The sequence below is a fragment of the Panthera onca genome, chromosome E1, assembly GCF_046562875.1.
Source record: "Panthera onca isolate mPanOnc1 chromosome E1, mPanOnc1 haplotype 2, whole genome shotgun sequence".
Classification (NCBI taxonomy): domain Eukaryota; kingdom Metazoa; phylum Chordata; class Mammalia; order Carnivora; family Felidae; genus Panthera; species Panthera onca.
In genome coordinates this window covers 55538556-55545223 of record NC_138352.1, presented here as the reverse complement: position 1 = coordinate 55545223, position 6668 = coordinate 55538556, and positions in this window count along the sequence as shown.

Below are 6668 nucleotides of genomic sequence, written 5' to 3'. Positions count from 1 at the left end.
TTCTTCACAGGGCCGGCCACTCAGCACTCAATTCATCCAAAGTTCCTTTTCTGTCCCTTGCTTACTAGCCTGTTCGATTCTGCCTCCCCACCCTGCATTCCTTCTGGAGCCCCTGGCCCTGTTCTTAAGGCCCAGTGGGGGATGGAAGTGGGGGTGATGGAAGGAAGGTGTGTCTTTGTTGGAAATTCCAACCAAAAATGCATGGGACATACTTAACTAACAACTTATTCGTTGTTTATCTGAAATTCAAATTTAACCGGGCATCCTTATTTTTATTTGCTAAGTCTGGCAACTCTAGTTGGAATGTCTCAGCCAAGAGCAGAGCATGCCTGTGCTGGTCAAGAGGGGATCAGAGGCATCTACTGAGCACTGAAGAATGAAGGACACTAGCATTTCTTAAACTGCTTTCATATTCCTAGCATGCTTGTTGGTAGGCATTTTCACAGTAGAGGGGTTGGAATCAGAATGACCTGGGTTCAAAGTTCCAGTCTGCCATGTGTTAGCTGTGCAACCTTAGGCAAGTGAGCAAGCCTCTCTGAGTCTCAGTTTGCTCACTACTGAAATAGGATCTGGCATGCTCTACCAGGGATTAAAGAAGATAATGCTCCTGAAGCACTCAGAACAGTGTGTAGCACATAGTAATTGCTCAATAAGTGGTCTCAGGTTTATGGATACTGGGGTAGATCCAGGTTTGGTGGTACTTGAGCTTATGAAATTGGGGGGGGAGGGGGACTCTCTTCAAGATAAGGAATACAAAGTTATAAGCATGAAATTAGACACATATATGCAAATGAAGGGCCTGAAGCTTACCCTTCTTTAACAGCACGGTGAGTCCACCTCTGGCTGTAACCAGCAATGTGCAAACTACAGGTTAAGTTCATTTGGAAGTTTGGTCATCGAGCCAATTTAGATGCTCAAGACAAGTCTTTTTTTTTTTTTTTTTTTTAAGAAATAGAATGCAATACGGGGTGCCTGGGTGGCTCAGTAAGTTAAGCAGTTGACTCTTAGTTTCATGATCTCACGGTTTGTGACTTTGAACCCAGACTCGGGCTTCGTGCCATCAGTGCAGAACCTGCTTGGGATTCTCTCTCTCCCTCTCTCTGCCCCTCCCCCACTTGTGCTCTAAACAAATGAATAAATAAATAAAACTTTAAGAAAAAAGAAATAGAATGCAATGGAAATGATCTGTGTACATCGCATGTTAATGTGGGTAAGGGTATGTGTGTGTGATGGTGATGATATACAATGGATTTATCCCTTGGATAATAGTCACAAATGTTCAAGAAATACTGCTGAGTATGGGGACACAGCGGCCCTTTGGGATGGGCATTAATATCTCTATTTTCTCTAGTGTTAGAGTTGGAATTGATTAAGGTGAGGGCAAGATCAAGGAAAAGAGGCTCAGATGAGTTAACCAATCTGCCCAGGAGCATCTGTCTCAGAGCTAATGAGGGAAAAGGTGAACACCCAGCCAAAACCAGTCCCTCACCCTCACTCATCACAAACCCAAATCCAGGGACCTGGTCAAGGTGCCTCTCAGCCCTCAGGGAAAGGAGACACTAGACCTAGTCCCAAGAGTCACTTGTGGGTCATGCACTGGAGAACTTGCTCTTCAAGAGACCATCAGGGTGTTAGGGTCAGCATCAGAGATGTCCCTTCCCACTCTCCCCTGCCCTGGTGTTAAGAGGGTTTGTCCAGCCAAGAAAGCTGCTGTGCAACCGTCCTTTACTGGACCCTTCCTCCATGTCCCTGTCTGTCCTAGAGCCACATCCCTCATCTCGCAGAGTCCTGGGTTGTCAGAAGGCAGATGTTATCTTTCCCCATTTTGCAGAAGAGGAACACTGAAACTCCAAGGGAATGAAGGGAAACTGAGCCAGAAGTCTTTGGCTTCATGTGCTCTGCTCCAGGACGGGGAATCAAGGGTACCATGAACTCTCCCTCCCCCAGGGTGTAGTGGAGCCAGAAAGCCTCTTCAAGATATCTGAGTAACTACCAGTCATTCTCCTACAAAGATCCCATGTCCCCCCACTGCCTCACTCTCACCCAGTCAACAAGTGCACCCTCTCGGCATCCCAGATTCCAGGGGAAAAAAAATCCCAGACTGGAGACAATGCTCAGTCCCAGTGGGCTGCCCAGAGAAGGCGGGGCCAGAGGGAGTGGACCGGGAGTAGGGTTGGGGGAGGAGCGGGGTCAGAACTCACGCCCGGGGAGGAGGCTCGAGAGGGGCCAGTCTTCCAAAGAGAATGAGCCCATTCAGAGCTGGGAAGGAAGGGGAAAAAACCTTGTCTGGTGTTTGACAAGAGGAGAGGAAGGGGGGCAGGGGTGGGCGCTGCTGATTCGCTTCTCCCCTCAATTGCCTCTCCAGCAGGGCCTGGCAGGAGAGCCAAGGAAAGAGGATGTCTAAGGGACAGAGGTTGAAGGGGGGCCTGGGGTTGGTGTGGGGGGGGGGGGAGGGGGGCTGCTGGAGGAGCCTGAGAGTTTGCCAGCAGGGTCCAGTGAGGGGCCTGGGGAGAGGGAGACAGCTTCAGGGGAGAGGGGTGACTGCAGGGCAGAGGAGAGCCAAGAGAAGGGCAGAGGGCAGATATATGAGATCTGCCAGAGGAGGTGCTGGCCTGCGGGCAGTGGAGGTATCCACTGGCACTGAGGTGGCACGATGGGGCTCTGGCTTAGAGAGGTGACCTCTAAGGATCAACAGGCTGGGGTCTGGACCCAGCAGCCTGTGAAATGCCAGTCAATCATTGACCAGCCACTGAGACTGGGGAACACAGGAGGCCGTGTGCGTGTGTGTGTGTGTGTGTGTGTGTGTGTGTGTGTGTGTGTGTTTGTGTCTGTTTGTTGGCACCAGAGTCTCCTCCCTTCTGCCTACCTCACCAGCCAGCCTGGGGTCAGAGGACTGAAAATAAACAGAAAAAGGGAGGAGACGGTCCACAGTCCGAGGTTCAGGCCACAAACTGGTGCCTACCCCATAGGGCCTTGAGTCTGGGGCATGAGTTGCTGGGGAAGTGTCTGTGAATTAGTTATTTGGAAGGAGTCCCCCAAGAGTGGGCACAAAGCCTCCCTGGGGCCATAGGAAAGTAATTTGAAAGCTTCTGATGGGAAAATCTTCCCTTCTAAAGTGGCCCTTTAAGAACACTTGCTACCTAGCCACTGGGAGCCCAGGGTTAGGCCTAGGCTCTAGGTAGCAAAGAGCAGAGCCTAAATTGACATACCAGACACGCTACCCCTGGGCCTGCTGATCACCTCCCTCAACCCTTGTCACCCCATGTCAGGAATGCAGGCCCAAGGCCTGAGGAATCTGCCTTTCTCTCTCTCTAGGTTGCTTTGCTAAGACAGAATGCATTCTTGCGCCCTCAGCCTTCCCTGGCTTTAATGCCTATAGGAGAAGTACACGTGGTTTCCATCTTGGCCCATGGATTGTGCTCCCGTATCCTGTGCTGTGTGTTTGTGCTGGCCGTCTAACATGCGTCTCAGTTTATCTAGGAATCCTTTCTCAGATAGTAGCTGGGCTGTGTGGGCTTGAATAAGGCTTTCATTTTGCTGTGTGAAATATGAGAGTTGGACTGAAGAGTTCCTGGTTGCAGTGTTTTAGACCTCGTGTGGGGGCAGCGACTCCTTCAACCGCATGCTTATTCCCTGAAAGCCCCACTGAGCCGCCCCTCTGCCAGATTCCAGGTTCCAGATTCTTTGTTTTACAAACACTGAGTTTTCCTGCTCTACTCAACCCTTCAGAACTCGGAGCTCACCTGGCTTGCTGCTAGAGATCCAGACTACTGGGATGTGAATGAGGACATTTTTGCCTCTGGCTTTTGGTTTGGGGAAGAGGAGGCTAGGAAGCTTCCAGAAGCACAAAACTGCGGCAATCATGAAGTCCTGATTTGGTGAGGCAGTTTCAGTTTCTGATGATTTCATTCATTGGACCCACGTTGTTGATTCTTCTTTTGTTGTTATTTTTCTGTTTTTGTTTTTGTTATGTTTTTGGGTTTTTTTTTTTTTTTTTTTGCCCTTTACGTCCAGTAGCTCTTTGAGATCTACCGATTCCTCTGTGCTTTTCCCACCTCCACCACCAGCTAGACTAAGCCTCTATCGGGTGAAAGCACTAGCCTTTGATCTCCCTGAATGCTGCTCTTGCCCTCTTTTAATCCTACCCCCTGCCCTTTTCACAGAATAAATGTTTTACTTTTTAACTTAATTTTTTTTTTTATTTTAAGTAACCTCTACACCCAACATGGGGCTCAAACTCACAACCCCAAGATCAAGAGCTGCGTGCTCTACCAACTGAGCCCTCCAGGCACCCCTAAAGTAAATGTTTTCAACATAGCATTGTTCTAGCACTAAAACATCTCCCAATGGCTTTCCATTGCCTAAGCTCTTCACTGTGACCCAAGACCTGACAGAATCTGGTCTCTGGCCTTCCAGCCACATAGGCTTCCTTTCTGTTTTTCAAAGATGCCAAAATTAGTTCCTGCCTTAGGGCCTTTGCACTGACTATTCCCTCAGCTTAGAACAATCTGCCCCCAGGTGTTAACAGGGCTGGCTCCTTCTGGTCACCTAGGTTTCAGCTCAAACGTCACATTTTCAAAAAGGCCTTCTCTGATCACCCAGTCCAAAGTAGCTTTCTCCTCCCTCCCCATTCCCTTACAACTTTTCCCGATTTACATTATCCAATTCTATAACTCCACACATGTCACTACATGAAGCTGTTTGTTTTGTTTTGTTAACATTTTCCCTTTGTTTTTAACGGTTCATGTAATATAGGATGAGGCTTCCAAAATCAGAAGTGTAAAGGTTTTAAAAGAGCCCTATGTCTAGCTCAGATTACTCTCAAAGGGAGAATCCTGCTTTGTTAGGATTTCATCCTCTTTTCTAAATTTCCTATCTTATTTTTTTTAAGACTTTATTTTTAAGTAATCGCTACACCCAACAGGGGCTCAAACTTACAACCCCGATATCAAGAGTTGCGGGGCGCCTGGTTGGCTCAGTCGTTACAGTGTACCACTCTTGATCTAGGAGTTGTGAGTTCGAACCCTAGCCCAACGTTGGGTGTAGAGATTACTTAAAAATAAAATCTTAGGGGCACCTGGGTGGCTCAGTCAGTTAAGCGTCTGACTTGGTTTCAGCTCAGGTTATGATCTCACGGTTTTGTTGAGTTTGAGTCCCTTGTCAGGCTCCGTGCTGATTGTGCAGAGCCTGCTAGGGATTCTATGTCTGCCTCTCTCTGCCCCTCCCCTGCTCGCTCTCTCTCTCTCTCTCTCAAAAATAAACCTTAAAAAAAATTAAGACTTAAAAAAATAAAATAAAATCTTAAAAAAAAAAAAAGAGTCGCATGCGCCACCAACTGAGCCAGCCACGCAACTTAAAATTTCCTCATCTTTAAATGGACGTGCTCATTAAAAGATTCATCCCAGAATCATATTAAGGACAAAATGAAATAATGTAGTAGGAAAGGACTGGTCTATCAGACGCAAAGTGGTATTAGTACTAGATTGTTTCCCTGTCAGCTCCTGGAGGGCTGAGTAGTTGTTTTGTTCTTTTCAGCTTCCCAATCCCTATCAACTGGGTGCTCAACTCCAGGGGGCACTATTCATGTTGTACTTAACTTGAAGAGGCACTAATCACAGAAAATACAATGTGAATGGTGCACCCCTGAGCGCCATTCACAGTAAATACAATGTGAATGGTGCCTCCTGGAGTTGTGCCTTGCCTAGCCTGGTGCTAGAGCTAAGAACTCAGGAAATGTTTACTAAATGAATAAGTGAATGGAATACAATTTTACTTCATGTTCATTTCACTTCTCAATCAATATAAAAAGGAAAAGTTGACCCGGGGTGGAGAGTGGGAGAGGAGGAAAGGCTGTCATTAATCTACACACACTAATTATGCATCTAGGCTACAAGGCTTCCATGCTTCAATGAGATGGGCATATTTGTGTGTGCTGTGGTGGTGTAGGCAGGAGGAGTGGATGTTAAAGCAAGTATCCTATTCCCAAAAGTCCTTCTCTTGATTTTCCTTGAAATGTTACACCTCTTGGATCTCAGCCTCGTCTAAATCACGCTGATGGATTTAGCACCCAATTTTTTAACGTTGAATTATATTGTTCGTTCATTTAAAAAGGAAGGAAGGAAGGGAGGGAGGGAGGGAGGGAGGGAGGGAAGGAGGGAGGGAGGGAGGGAAGAAAGAAGAAATGCGTTCTTAGCGCCTAACATGGTACAAATTGTGTACTAGTGCTGGAAGTAGAGTGGTAAACAAGACAGCAGAGGTCCCCACCCTGCCTAGGGAAAACATACCACTGTATTTTATATCATCCTCCAGGTGTTACCGCCCTCGGAAGTGGTGTTTAAACTGAGCCTAGAAGGGGTGCCTGGGTGGCTCAGTCGGTTAAGCATCCGACTTCGGATCAGGTCATGATCTCGTAGTCCTGTGAGTTCGAGCCCTGTGTTGGGCTCTGTGCTGACAGCTCAGAGCCTGGAGCCTGTTTCAGATTCTGTGTCTCCCTCTCTCTGACCCTCCCCTGTTCATGCTCTGTCTCTCCCTGTCTCAAAAATAAATAAAACGTTAAAAAAAAATTTTTTTTTTAACTGAGCCTAGAAGAATAAGCACGCCTGAGACTACAAATGATACAGATAAGGCAAGGCCAGGAGGGTTGAGAAACATGGCCCCTTGGCTCTGGC